Consider the following 15,386-nt stretch of genomic DNA (forward strand, 5'->3'; position numbering starts at 1 on the left):
TGATAATAGGGTGTGACTATTATTGGCAAATTCTAAAACACCAGACAAAACAGGGTCCAGACGACTCAGTGGCATGTGCCAGTAAGCTGGGGTGGATCATTTTTGGGGCACCCACAGCAGGAAATCCGAGAGAAGTGTCGGCAAACATTGTTACACAGGCCGACGGAAAGAAAGCGATGGTAGATTTCAAGGAATTCTGGGCCTTGGAACACATGGGAGTTACGCCCCAAGAGTTAGAGGACCCGGGGTTCCTGAAAAATTATCAGGAGACCATAAAGAAAGATCAGACGGGCAGATATGAGATTCTGTTCCCGTTTAAAAATAACAGAAGGTCGATGGAGACCAACAAAAACATAGCTTCGATAAGATTGACGGGGCTGTTGAAGAAAATGAAACGGGAGGACAGAATGGCCTACCACGAAGTTTTTCAACAGTACCTCGAGAAAGGCTACATAGAGGTAGCGGATAAAAATTACACAGGGGCATGTACGTATTTACCGCACAGACCAGTGATAAAAACAGAGGCGGCAACCACCAAGATCAGACCGGTGTTTGACGGCTCGGCCCACCAGCAGAATAGGCCTAGCCTGAACGATCTGTTGGAAACCGGGCCGAACCTAAACCCGGAGCTCTTGGCGGTGCTGCTCAGATTCAGGCAGAACGAGATAGCGTGGATGGCGGACATCACGCAAGCATTCCTACAGATAGGAATACAGAAAGAACACGGACAGATAGTCCGATTCCTATGGATAAAAGACCCGAAAGATGATAACTCGGAATGGATAGAATACAGGTGGAAGAGAGTACCTTTTGGACTCTCGAGTAGCCCATTCATCTTACGAGCAGTTATATTAAAATGCTTGGATGAGCATAAAGATGAATACCCAGAGCTGGTGGGAAAGCTGGGCGCGCAGTTATACGTGGACGATTGGTTGGGGGGAGCGAGTAGCATTCCCCAAGCAATAGAAGCGATAACACAAGCCCAGAAAATATTTAGTTCGGCCAAAATGGAGCTTCGAAAGTGGACGACAAACAGCGTGGCACTGAGAGAACAGTTGCACGCGTTACAGTTTCAAAAAGAGGAAATAACGATGGGAGACAGTACAGAGAAAGCAGTCAAAGCCCTGGGAGTCACATGGGATCCGGAGACGGACTCATTTCGATTCAAGCCAGAAAAAATAATAGAAGAGGCCGAAGAGATGAGCAAGAGGCCGACGAAAAGGAAGTTGTTCAGCCTTGCGCTGAAAGTCTTCGACCCGCTGGGATTGATATCGCCGGTAACGGTGGTAGCGAAGATTATCATGCAGAAGGTCTGGATAGACAAGACAGGCTGGGATGAACCAGTGTCGGCAAGCATAATGCCACACTGGGAGACGTTCATTAAAAGTTTGTCGGACCTCAGGAACACAAAGCTGGGGCGGTGGACTGGAGAGATCCGTTCACCGAGACTACACTTGTTTTGCGACGCGAGTGACGACGCGTACAGTGTAGCCGCATATCTGGAGAACGGAGAAGATACAAAGCTGTTATGCAGCAAAACCCGGATAGCACCGGACCCCAAAAAATCAGTGTCGACCCCCAGGCTGGAGTTGCTCAGTAATCTGCTGGCAGTCAGACTGGGGGAATACATTGAAAAGTCTCTGGGACGGTCGTTTGAGAAAACACTGTGGACGGACTCGGCGATAGCCTACTGGTGGATGAAAGGCGAATCAGGCCGTTGGAAACAGTTCGTCCACAACCGGGTGACAGAAATCAGGGAGAAGATCGACATAGGGTCGATAAGGCACTGTCCGGGAGTTCAGAACCCGGCAGATATAGCATCGAGAGGGGCTTCAGTGAGCCAGCTGAACCATAAGAAAGATTGGTGGTCAGGCCCAGAGTGGCTGAACAAAAAAGAGAATTGGCCGAAGAATCCAGCCCAAATGGAGCAGGATTGTACAGAAGAAATCAGAAAAGAGGAAAAAATGAAAGAGATAACACAATGTAGTGTTTCGATGTCAAAAGAAAAAGAGTGGTACGAGAACTATAGTTCGTTGCGTACGATAATCAGAATCTGGGCGACAGTGAAGAGAGCGGTGAAGAGGTTTAAGGGACAACCGAATCCCGAGACACCGCTGGCGGAAGTGTCGGGTGGCGCCGACAAGAAACAGTTCAACATCCTCGCAGCAGAAGAGGTAGAACAAGCGGAGTTAGATCTATGGCTAAAGATGCAAAATGACGCATACAAAGATGAAAGAGAAGCCATAAAAGAGAAAAAACCCTGGAAAAATGATAAGTTGAGAAAGCTGGGATTGGCCTGGGACGAGAGAAACGGGCTAATCAGGTGTTACGGCCGCCAAGAAAACTGGTTGCGGCTTAACGGTAGAGAGAAGCGGTAATCCTGTTGCCAGAAAACCACTATTTGACGGGCAAACTCATAGAGCAGACGCACGAACGGTTGCTGCACACTGGAGTAAGCACGACGATGGTGGAAGTACGGCGGACGTTTTGGATTCCAAGACTAAGGCAAACGATCAAGAAAGAGTTGAAAAGGTGCATGAAATGTCAGAAACTAGATTCGAGACCGTTCAACGAAGTTCCGGCTCCACTACCGGTAGATCGACTTCAAATGGCGAACCCGTTTAATGTAACGGGGATAGACTTTGCGGGACCGTTCCCGATAAAACTGACGGCAAGAGGTGGACAAGCGAAGGCCTACATTTGTTTGTTCACGTGTGCGGTAACAAGAGCCGTGCATTTAGAAATGACCACAGACTTGGAGACGGCATCCTGTATTTTTGCACTGAGAAGGTTTTTTGCAAGAAGAGGGGTGCCGAAAGCCATGTATTCAGATAACGCGAAATCATTCACACAAGCCGCGAAATACCTGAGAGCGGCGTACAAAAGTGAGAACGTGTATAATACACTGGTGGACCTAAATGTCAAGTGGAGATTCTCCCCGAGCCTGGCCCCTTGGTGGGGCGGGTTCTGGGAGCGGATGGTCCAGACAGTGAAGAGGCTATTATACAAAACGTATGGAAACGAGTGTCTGGAATATGACCTGTTCCAAACGGTGTTAACCGAGATTGAAGATACGATAAACACGAGGCCATTAACGTATGTCTCTGACGACGATAATGAACCTCTAACGCCGAAGCATTTGATCACAGGCTATAGACAAAATCAAAAACACCCGGTAGACGAGGAGGAGAGAGAATATTCAGACAGAATACGTCTAACCAAGCGGGAGAAAATTAGAAGAAACCTGCTAGCAAATTGGTGGGGAGATTTCTATAAAGAATATGTGGCAGACCTCGAGAAGTTCCACTGTCCAACGCCGGGTAGAACAAAACAAGTTGAGGTGGGACAAGTGGTGCTGATACACGACGAGAAATCCAAGAGAACGAAATGGAAAGTAGGAAGAGTGGCCAAATTATACCCGGGCTCAGACAACAAGTTCAGGAGGGTAGCAGTATTAATCGCAGATAAGGGTTCAGGAAAAGGGTCAATACCCATATACCGGGACATTAAGTGTCTTTACCCGTTAGAGTTACACGCGGGGACGATAGACGATGACCATCAAAATACTTCACCGTTCCAAGACACTGAAGACTTGGACAGTTCGGACTCTGAGTTGGACGAGGGTCCAACGGGGGGAGTGTCGGAAAATCCGACGTCCAACACTGTCCAAGGGGACGGTGAAGAGATAGACGAGTAGAAGCGGAGATGCGGGGCACTCGGAACCAGAGAGTCGGTTGCCGGGGTAAGTCCATCGTGAGGCGGGAACTAACCAAGAAGTTCCCGGTGACGGTACGAGAAAGACCGGTAGACGGTAATAGATGGAATGTAAGCGGGACTTGATGCTATAAGTCCCGACGATAGAAGTTGGAGACGCTTGACTATAATATTGAAATAACCGTACGTAGTTTACAGCTATGTAGGGCGGTCTCTGTCGAGCAAAGGCAGAAATGAATATTAAAGACGCCCGCTCTGGAGCCAGTTTTAGCCCAGAGGAAATAAATATTTAAAACCCATCGTGACTGGAGCCAGTTTTAGCCCAGAGGGAAGAGGTTGGTGCCGGAGGAGTAACCGACAGAGGGTCGGCCAAGGAGAGTTGGAGGTGGGAGGTCAGCGGCAGTTCCTGAGGCTGAAAAGGGTGACGGAACAACGGTGACATCTACTCCAGCGTTGATATTCATGTTCGTGCTATTATATATATCAGTCAACGGTGTTTTGTAAATTGAGTATATAAAGGCCGGTTTTGGCCGAGTATAATACACACGAGTTTCACCGAAGCCCCCGGAGTCGGCTCTTCATTTTCTGCTGGTAATTACTATCACGTTCCGCTTGTTATCACTTGTGTTGCTGCCCGTCGCAACTGGCCATCAAACTTCTGCCCGGCCGCGATAAGCTGCTTCTGCCCGTCAGCCCTCTTCATTCTGCCCGGCTCATTTTCTCGACGGCTACAACGAAGCTGCTTTTGCAACCGCTCTCATCCAGATTAGATCCTGTTTTTGCCGTCGCTTCACTTGGAGATCCGTCCGACCCGGGGGCACTCGACGCCAAGGATCACAAGTAATCTAGCGTTTGTTATTCGTGTCCGTCATATTGGCCGCGCCCTGTCTCGGCATCGTTTTTGAGGTCGTTGGCCTCCAGAACAGTTGTCGGGCGTCATTGCGGCCCAGTCCGCCAAGTCATAGTAGCACGGTGCCCCCACCGGCTGCCCAGACGTACCGCGGCTATTGCCTTGGGTTTCAGAGGACCCAGTACCACTACTTTACGCTGAGCCGGCAGACTCCGGCATTTGAGAATCGCCCGGCCAAGGGGCATATCTCAAACCTACAGCCTTAGCGGTAAGTTCTACAAAAAAAAAATTAAGTATTAGTGAATTGTAGATCACGACCTAATCTGATTAGCAAAAATTAAAAAAAAAATCTAGCTGTATCCATTAAATAGCAATGGGAGTTTAAAAAACACCGTAGCGCCATAAGAATACACGTAAATGGAGGAAGTGTTCCTAATAATTTGGTGGGTACAGTGCCGGTCCAGTTATAGAACCGGTCTGTGCGCGGTTCTATAACTGAATGGTTCTATAACCGAGCAGCCGATCTCAGAGCCACCTATCGTCGATTCTTTCATCACACAGATTTTGACAGTATGGGAATGTAAAAGCGAATAGCACAGGGGTAGTACTGATCTCTATGCAACTACCCAGAATAGGGGGAAGGGGGTTCTCATATTAGAATTTAATACCTCAACCATTCCTGCATTATTTTACCAACAATAAGGTTCTACCACAAAGAGGATGCCCCATCAACGATTGGTCATTATATTAGATACAGTGCCGGTCCACTTCTAGAAACCCTTAGCTATGGAACCGGCTCGGTTATCGAACCGATTTTTCTTTCCCGTGTTTCAGCGCCCATAATTAATAAATGGAAAAAAACAAAACGACACGACGACCTAAACGACACGAAAAGTGTCATTTTGTAATACAGTTATTTAAAAATTCTGATAACATTAAAAGGCAAAGAGAAAAGCAGCACGATAAGTCATTTGTTTTATTGTTTTCCGCCTGAATTCGTTTGGAAGGCTATTATTTTACGTAAAGTCATTAAGCCAATTTGTACTATTGTCTAAAATTGCTAAAACCAATTTCAATAACATGTGCTTGTACGTTTTAAAATGCGTAATCCGTACGTTCGAACCCAAAAATATGGATTTAGTTCAAAATACAGCCAATGGCGGCGCTGAAACACGGCAAGGAAAAATCGGCTCGATAACCGAGCTGGTTCTATAGCTAAGCGGTTCTATAAGTGAACCGGCACTGTACTGTATATATATATATATTTTCAAATATATATATATAGAATTTGACGATAATTTCTTCTGTTTCTTATAGTTTTTAACTTGTATCAATTGTTATTTCTGTTATATATATATATGCTTATTATATATTAATTTTTGTATATGCTTTGTATTTCGTGGAAATTGTAATCTGTTCCCTTCTTCATGTTACCCATATACGGTTGCCCCTTCGCTTGCTTCGCAACAAAAATGGATTCAGAAACAAAAGAAGACTTGCTTACAATATCAAGAAGAAATAATAAAAAAAGACGTTGAACGTGTCGTTTTTAGAATCGAAAAAGAAGAAAATTTTTTTTTATCAATTATAAGTAGTTATTTCAAGAAAGCTGACAATGACACTATTTCCCTATATAACAAACGTGAAGCCCAGGAGAGGAATCAATCCTTTCTCACAATTTTTGAAAATCCTTTTACAAAATGCCTAAGGACCATACTGGAGATTATCGGCTTTCTCCCTACGCCACTCGTCGGCATAGTTCCGACAGATATTGGCGACTTCGACAAGACAATTCGACTGAGCCGGAAGCGGGGCCATCTGCCACCCCCCGCACGTCACCTGTTCCGCCCCAGGTACCTTTTCCACCTCAAGTGAATTTGCTATCCCGGATCCGTGTTCCACCCTGGGTCCAATCCAACCCGGCTACACCTCAGGTGACATTCAACCCGGTGCGCGTAAGGCCAATCGCTACGCTTATGCCGGAACCCGTACGTTCTTACCCCGCGCGCCCCACCTGGCCTACCCGACACGACTTACACCTGCACGAACTACACCTTCGCACAGGAGTCTTGAAATTAGAGCTACTAAACGCGTTATACGAAGAAAATTGTCAACGATCTTTGGAGAAGCTTCAAGAAATTTTGGAGCTCGATCCGCGGAACCGAATGCCTCCACCACGAAATTGGGCGGTATCCCAATGGTGGGTGCAGGACGTGTGCCCCACCTGCAGACGACCCGGAAGGCGCCCAAATGGAGCAAGATTCCTGAATCCCAACGATTAAAATTGTTGTTTCTTTTTTATTATTTTCTCCACACTTGATTCTCTTATAAATGTATCTTGTGTTTCTTTAGTAGTTTATTAACCATTATATAAAATTTTGACCTTGCATTTGTCTTATTTCTCTTTCTCAATAAAAAAAAAAAAATAAAGTATAGCGAATGAACAAACATAAAACATGCTACTACAGAATTCGCTAATAATAATAATAAAGAGGATAACCTCTGAGTTAAAAAAATATAATAATGAAAAAAAAGAGAAAGGAAAAGACAATCACAAAAATTCATCATTACTTTTCTGTGTCTGAATTATTTTCATACTTCTATTTCTCACTCTTGTTTTCTATTTTATTTACAATGTTTTTGCAATATGTTTCGTTCGAATTGACAAAGTATGAAATTTTGTTCCATTTTTTTAAATTATTTTATTCAAAATATAAAATTAGTAATAGCCATTAACATAATGCTTAAGGTAGTTTACAAAAATTATTATTTACACATTTCATATAATAACAACACTAACACAATACATATTCCGTGTAGGAAACAAAAACTTTTCTTCTAGATGCACAAAATTGTTTTCACACAAAGCAACTTCTTTTTCCTAACACGCTAAGTCCACACTACTTTTCACTTTCCTTTTCTATCGAACACTGAATTTGTTCCAACACTTCGCAGCAAGCAAAGAAAAAATATTTCTGCTCCCCCAATTTTGCCACAGGGCAACTAACAAGCCCTCCCTTCCACTCGCGTTCATATTTCAAAAATCCCTCGTTCCTCTCCAAGCGCGTTAGCTCCGACCACCTGTTCATGTTTCACATTTTCTCCCCTCCGTTTCTAGCCAAGTCCCTTTTTCCCTTGCGTTGGACTTAGAAAAAATCGAAAATCTGAGTTTGACCTTTGGCGCACGGACTTTTCCGCCGTAAAAATTTTAAACGTTTCTTTTCTTCTCCGCATAACTAAACGAAACAATCTTTTTCAATTATTTCTTTCTGATAAATACGAGCATCTTCTCCTCTTTCCAATGATACCACTTTCGATTAAAAATAAATTTTCCTTTTGCCCGAAAACACAGTTATAATGCGATGCCCTCTATTTTTCTATCCTTTTGCCGTAGCGCAGCTACTGAAAAGCCGACGGGAGACCGTTGACCTTTCAAAGCCGTCGGAAAATTTTTCACTTTTACTTTCTTTTCTCTTCTTCTTTTGCCTTTTATTTTTGTTTCACCTATATATAATCAAAAATATAAAAAAAAAAAAAAAACCCAATGTCGATGTAGAATATTTGTGGCCACTGCTCTGTTTAAATTTTTCTTATGTATTGTTTTTTTATATATATATTTCTGATATATGTAGAAATGTCGCCTTTTCCAATTGTCTTACTGCTATGTCTTTATGGGCTTCCCGTTCGAGCTTTTGAAACGACCGTATGCGATTGTACTGAATCGTCGAAAATGGGAATAATTCAATTTTCGGATGACGATTGTCATCCGGAAATAAACGATAAACACTCCATTGACGTACAATATTCAGTGCATAGTGAAGTTCGCGCCGCAGTTCAATTTCCAGGATATATTTGTGCGAAGTGGAAACAAATTCGACATGTCACCATGAATTGTTTTGGACAATTGGTGATTGTGCCTGATAAAATTCCACTTGACACTACACCAAATGAATGCAACGATATGATTAACAGTCTTCGGTGTGACGATCAAAAAATGACTGCTGCGGAAAATAAATTTGTATTTGACCGTGAACCAGAAATTTTTGGTCATTGGTTAGAAACGATTGATGTGGAAATTACTAATTGTGTACTCGAGAAAATTCGCCTATATCAAGATGTGGAAGACAGTAATTTTTCTACACCGATAGGAATTGCTTCTGCCTCAACAGGTCATTTGTCGCATAATCATTTGACATTAGTTGGGACAAAACATATACTCAACGATCTGAACCAAAAGCTCATCTCATTGAATCTGGAATTGGAAAATTAATACGAAAAACGGGAAATGATAAAATTTTTCGCCTTCAAGGTGACAAAAAACAATTGGATTTTCATTTAACTTTTCAACCGCGTTGTATTCCCATACAAAACTCTTGTTCAAAGAAATCTGATGCCTTTAATATTCTCGGCCAATCAAAACTCTTCGTTACAACGGCGGCCATCATGAAAAATTTGTCGACAATAACATTGGCGGACCCCGCGCCACCTGGCGGCCAAAATTTGGACCATCCCGCTACTTTACAATATGTTCGTGATCAACTTACGGACCATGAAAATCAATTATCAAGATTAATTCAAATCTTACAATGTGATTCGAGAAATGCGAAACATGTAAGAGCAATTATTGCAGCACAATATTATGGCTGGTTAGCTGCTTCACATCTAGATCTACCCAAGTGCACAAAATTACAAGCCTTTGGAAAAACCACCATTGTCATCTCGTGTAAACCTTTAAATGTGACTTTCGAAACCGTCGTAACATCTTGTGGACCGCAACCAAAATTTCAAAATTATACAATTAACCTGGACGGTTGGGAACTCGTTAAATATTCGCCGTGTTATTGGACCAATGGATTTGTGAACTTCAATGACATCCCTTATGCGTTTCGCAATAACACTTGGAAGCCGTGAACGCAAGTATCGTGTTACCGGTACAAACTCTTGCGCATTCTTTTCGGTATGAAGATGTGAAGTTTTTCGACTATGAACATAAAAGTAACCCTGCGTATAGTGAAACCATTATGGATCATATGAGTATAATGGCTGATATTGCCGCAGCTATGAATGAACATTCGCCGAGTGAGTTTTCAACAAATAATCGACCAAGTGTGACCAACGTTTTATTATCAGCATCTGGAGTGAACACTTATACTAGCAGGTGGGAAACTATTAAAAATTATTTCTTCATCGGTGTACTCTGCCTCCTGGGTCTTCTTTTCTTACGCATCTGTTATGGTTGTGGAATTTTGGACTCATCTGCAAGCTATGCTTTCGACCAGTTCAAGAACCGGAACCGGATTTCGCTTACCAAGTCTGATTACGGGACGTAATCTCGCACCGCCGGGAGTGATGTAACGAAGTCACCAAAATACAACTTTTTATTATATTTTATCTTCATTGTTTGTTTTCTCTATATTAAAATTATATACTATGTTCTATATTTAAAGTATACATTATAACTATAGTAATTCAAGTGTCATTGACATTTCCTTGAATTCTATTTTTATATTATACTTTACATCCTGCTTATTGCTGATTGGATGTGCTGGGTGCGTAGGACGTCGCGCCATGCATTTCTATGAATAAGAAATGCGTGTGCGACATTCCGCATCCGGAGTCATCTGACGGAAATGCTATGTTTCTCTCAATCTTGTGGAAGTATAAAAGAATGCCTTTTTGTTCCCATAAGCTCGCTCGCTTCAGTTCTACAGTTCTTCAGTTCTATTCAATTCTCTTCAGTTCTCCCTTGTTTTAGTTCCAGTTCCAATTCTCATTTTCATCCTTAGTGCTACAAGTGCTGTTTAATTCCTAAAATCTAGTGAGTTAAATTTGTATCTGATTCAATAATTATTGTGAGTGCTTCTCGTCGCTTCTTGTGCGACCGATAGACTTATTATCTTTATTTTTTCCGTATAACATCTATCATCTCTATTTTATCTTCGCCACGGCGGTGACGGTAAGACATCATTCGCATAACTCCATTTTATATTTCCGTTTCCCATTTATATCGTATAATTGTGTATTCTTTTAATATCTTCTATTATCTTTTCTTTATAATTATTTATTTATAATTCTTTTATTATCTTTTGTGGCCTATTAGAATTAAATATATTTGGCATTGTGGTAACGCCTTCCAAATTCATTTTCTTATTACAATTCGTCTTTAATAACGTAAACTCATTCTTTCAATTGCTAAAAGAATGCTTTACACTGGCGTGCCATGGACAGCATGGCATTTGGGGGTGTCGGACTTTCAACAACCCATTTACCAAATAATTGCTCTTGGTTGACACCAGCCTATCACTCCTTCACTGACGAAAAAAGTTACAAAGTTGCAAAGCGAAATATTTCAAGTATATAGTTATTTACGATTTCTCTATCAGCGGTAAGATAGATGAACAAGTTAACACGAAACTCACAGAAAATCCACAAAGGAGCGAAACCACTTAAATAAAACAACCCAAGATCCATTGGTTATCCAAGAAGGAAGTATTAGTATACTCATTTTCCGTGCTTTAAACGTCAAAAAATGCAATACCTTTCTGTCCCTAAACTAAATTAATGGTAAATGGTAAACTAGCAATCCCTGTAACTAAGAATACCCCGCGACCAAGAATACACAGTCTTGTAACAGCTAATGAAGCGTCTACAACAAGCATCATATCAGATTAACTTGCCATTTTGGAGCACATACTCTCTATTCTAATACTGTGTACTAAGACGAAAGAGAAAGGTGACTGAATAGTTAAAGCGAACAGGAAACGCCAATGCCATAAAAGATGAGGTAAGCTGGCCATCGCAATGCTACCTGTCGGATATTCATCAAATAACGAAATATTCTATTTTCTAACAGGAATCTATTTTTTCTGACTGTTCATTGTTTCATTATGGGGGTATAGCTCAGTGGTAGAGCATACGACTGCAGATCGTAGGGTCCCCAGTTCAAACCTCGGTGCCCCCTTGAACCATAAGATGCATTGGTATCATTTCATGGTATGAGTTAGAAAGGCATGCAATTATTTCGAGATATTTAGAAATAAATTTGTTAAATAATCATCTTAAGCGAAGATAATTAAAAATGGGAACACTGAAGGAGAATAACTTCCTTGAAATGAGAAACGTTTTCCTTGTTTCACAAGAAATTCAATTACTGTCGTGTGGATGTTGTTTATTTTAATTTACAAGACTTAGCATCAAATAAGATTAACTTGCCACTTTGGAACAAATACTCTCTATTCTAATACTGTATACTAAAGCGAAAGAGAAAGATGACTGAATAATTAAAGCGTACAGGAAACTCCAATGCCATAAAAGATCAGTTAAGCTGACCATCGCAATGCTGCCTGTCGAATCCTCGTCAAATAACGAAATTTGTTATTTATTTTTAATTTTCTAACAGGAATTTATTTTTTTGACTAACGTTGTGTAATGGGGGTATAGCTCAGTGGTAGAGCATTCGACTGCAGATCAAAATGTCCTCAGTTCAAACCTGGGTGCCCCCTTGAAACTTAAGAGGCATTGGTATCATTTATTAGATTGAGTTTAGAAAGGGCATGCAATTATTTCGAGATATTTGGATATAAATTAGTTAAATAATCATCCTAAGCTAAATCAATTGAAAATGCGCACACTGAAGGAGAAAGACGATTTCCTTGTTTAATAAGATATTCAATTACTGTCGTATCGATGTAGTTTGTTTTAATTTACATGACCATGCATCAAATCAGATAAACTTTCCATCTTATAACAAAAACTCTTTATTGTAATCTAGGAAATGTCATCCAATCATGCAGTAGATGGCTTCATACTACCAGCCAACGACATCACTCCAACGCAGCCCTGTGTTGGTTGTATATCCGGAAAAAGGGAGAGATCCCCTTTTCGTGTCGGTAGGACAAGAGCCTATGAAGTCGGACAACAAATTCATTCAGACGTATGTGGCCCTATGCACGTACAGACAAGAAGCGGTTGGCGTTTCTTCATAATTTTCACTGATGACTTCAGTGGATGCCACACAGTCTACTTTATGAAGCGGAATTCCGAGACAGCAGATCTCTTCATAGAATACGTAAATCTACTCCGCAATGAAACCGGTCACGTTGTCCATACACTTGGGTCCGATTACGGTGGAGAATTTACCAGCCAGTTGTTTACATCATTAGTTACTCCATACCAAATGTGGCACCACACAAAACCGAACATACCACACTTGCGCATTTTTGGAATCACAGCATATATTCATTTTCCAAAAGCTGACCGTAGCAACCTGGATTCCAAGGGCTCCATATGCTTCTTCGTAGGATAATCCCTTACCCAAAAGGTAGGGGAAATCATATTCGACGAGCAACTTCACCCACACTAGATTTCCACCGCAGCGCTGAAAAGGGAAATTCACCTGACTATTTTATAAAACTCTTAATACCTACACTCAAAGAAGACCAAAAACAGGTCCCCAAATAATACAAGAGAAGATGTAATGCCCCAGGTTGCAGGGGGAATTGACATTGATCCTGAGCCACCACACGAGCTCATTCCGTCAGACGTCTCAATCGAAGAAGATATCCCAGTTCTGGAGAAGGAACCCAATCCAACTGTACCAAACGACAACATATCAGTATCTCCAACAAAAAGAACACGCTCACCGCCTTACCCTTTGCGCATCCGCGCATGTTGGGTTCACAACCTGAAACTGTCTTAACTGGATGTGAAGGCTGCTTTCCTCTACTGGCAGTCAAACGAAGATATCTATTGACAACAACCGGAAGTGTTTGTTCTGCGGGACAGGAGGATTTGGACTGTCGTTTGCACAAATGCTTATACCGCATTAAATAGGCATATCGAATATGGAATCACACTTTCGACACTTTCCTAAGGAAATTTGGACTTCGTTCAAGCACTTCTGATCGAAGCCTGTATTTACGTAGTTAACTATTTCATAAAGAATAAAAAACAAGATTTGAAGTATGTTTTCGAGCGCTGCAAAATCCAATACCGAGAAAGAATGCATCAAGGAATATGGGACGACCATGAGGCCACTAGTAGAAGCGCTAGATGTCTTTCAATCGGAATTGAAAGTGTCAACAGGATACCTACTTCAAACATCAACTATTTTGAAAAAGAAAACCACTGTTTTAAAAGAAAACGGTGGTATCTTTCATTGTAAATCATATATTTCTTCTATTGTCAGCACTGGAAGCTCTTTTTTCTCCTTTGTTTGAAGACGGTGACTGAGTGAAACTAGTTCTCTCTGCACTTGCTCACATGAACATCAAGCTGAATTGGTTAGATGAGACTGGCAAGTCATCTGCTATAAAAAACTTGAGAAGAATTACCAAAGTTTCGCTCAAGAACTAGCTTCGGGTAAAAGTGTCGTCATGTATATTATTATTGTTCATAGCAAAAGGAAGAATTTTTTTTTCTGTCACTCAGCGTTTCAACTTCTAAAGATAATTGCGGTGAAGTTGTTGTTTTCTTAGGAGATCCGTCAAATGGTATTTTGAGCTTGACAAAATATTATTCATTAAAATTGATATTTATTAAATATGACGCACCATTGCCTTTGTTGGAAATATATTAGATTCCCAACAGCAGACGACGCATCCTGGACGCCGCACGAGGCTGCCCAGCCGTTTTAATGCTTTTGAATTGGGTGGTACTCGATAGAGGGCCACCATTGTACATTTTTCTTGTATGTAAGCCCCGCCCTAGGCCTATTGGCTGTCTCGCAAGAGAGGGCAAGGGGCAGTCAGTCGTGAAATACATCTCCCACAGTTAACAACTAGTTCCAACCAGTGTTCCCGTGTTTTCATCTTTAAAACTTCTTCAACTTATCAAAGGTAAAGTCAGGCACGGGCTGACTATTCCCTTCATGGTCCTTCGTAACCGTTTAAGTATTCTTAATCTAAGTTAAAAATTTCTTACTTTAAGTATTTACTTGTTGTGTTCTGTGGGGGAGTTTTTCTGAGCTCACCCCTTTTAGTCCCTAGACACCGCTTGGAAATTTTCCTTTTTTGAACACGTGTTAGCTTAAGCGTGTGAAACTTTTTTTGCTGTTTCACCACGCGATTAGTTAAGCTTGTGAATTTTTTTCTTTTTCGCCTTTCACCACTCGTGTTCAACGAGTGGTTTTTTTCTTTTCAACACGTGTGGAGTGTGTAGGCACCTAAGAAAACCTTTTTTCCCTTTTGCCTTTCAACTGTTAGGGCAAACACGTGGTCGGCGGCCATTAATTTGGTCGTCCCTTTTTCAAATTTGAATTTTTTGGTAAAATTTTTTTTTTCTCTTTCTCCCTTTGAGAAACGTTTGCTTTTTTTCCTTGTTCATCTCCCTTTCCATTTACTTCAAGTAGGGTTAGGGTTGAGTAGGGTGGAAAATTTTTCTTTTTTTTTTCCTTTTTGCAATTTTGGTCGCCTGGTCGGCGGCCATTGATAACTCCACCTCCAATTTTTTTTTCCTTTTCATTTTTCTCTTTTTCAAATACACTGCTTCGCCTTGCTGCGTGTAGCGGCCATCTTCGTTGCTTCACATTTAGGGGGCCAATTTTCTTTTTTTTTACTTTTTTTGGAATACCCCCTTTTTGGAGAATATTTATATCCTCCACTACTACTCTTTTCTTCTCCGCTTTAGCGGAGCACCTGTAAGGTCTCCAACACCACTTCAAGAATTCCTGACGCCGAAAAAATAAAAAGGGCCAAGAGGAGGGCCGAGGGATTGGAGAGGCCGTGGACGGGTCCACAACAGCCAAAGCAATTTAGGAACACCCCAGAAGGAAGGCAGCAAATAAGTCTCGTCAACCGTCTTGCAGCAGCCACACCTGAAGCCG

General features: G+C 41.6%; 1 protein-coding gene and 2 non-coding genes across 3 annotated transcripts in view; 2 read left to right on the forward strand and 1 right to left on the reverse strand.

Moving 5' to 3' along the window:
* The window catches only part of LOC130685752 (compound eye opsin BCRH2-like), a 50,736-nt gene that overhangs the window by 17,857 nt on the left and 17,493 nt on the right, over positions 1-15,386 (reverse strand). The window lies entirely within an intron of this gene.
* On the forward strand, positions 11,454-11,525 carry Trnac-gca (transfer RNA cysteine (anticodon GCA)). Its single transcript has one exon. It is a non-coding gene; the product is annotated as a tRNA-Cys (tRNA).
* Positions 11,995-12,066, forward strand: Trnac-gca (transfer RNA cysteine (anticodon GCA)). Its single transcript has one exon. It is a non-coding gene; the product is annotated as a tRNA-Cys (tRNA).

The sequence above is a fragment of the Daphnia carinata genome, chromosome 9 (assembly GCF_022539665.2).
Source record: "Daphnia carinata strain CSIRO-1 chromosome 9, CSIRO_AGI_Dcar_HiC_V3, whole genome shotgun sequence".
In the NCBI taxonomy this organism is placed as follows: domain Eukaryota; kingdom Metazoa; phylum Arthropoda; class Branchiopoda; order Diplostraca; family Daphniidae; genus Daphnia; species Daphnia carinata.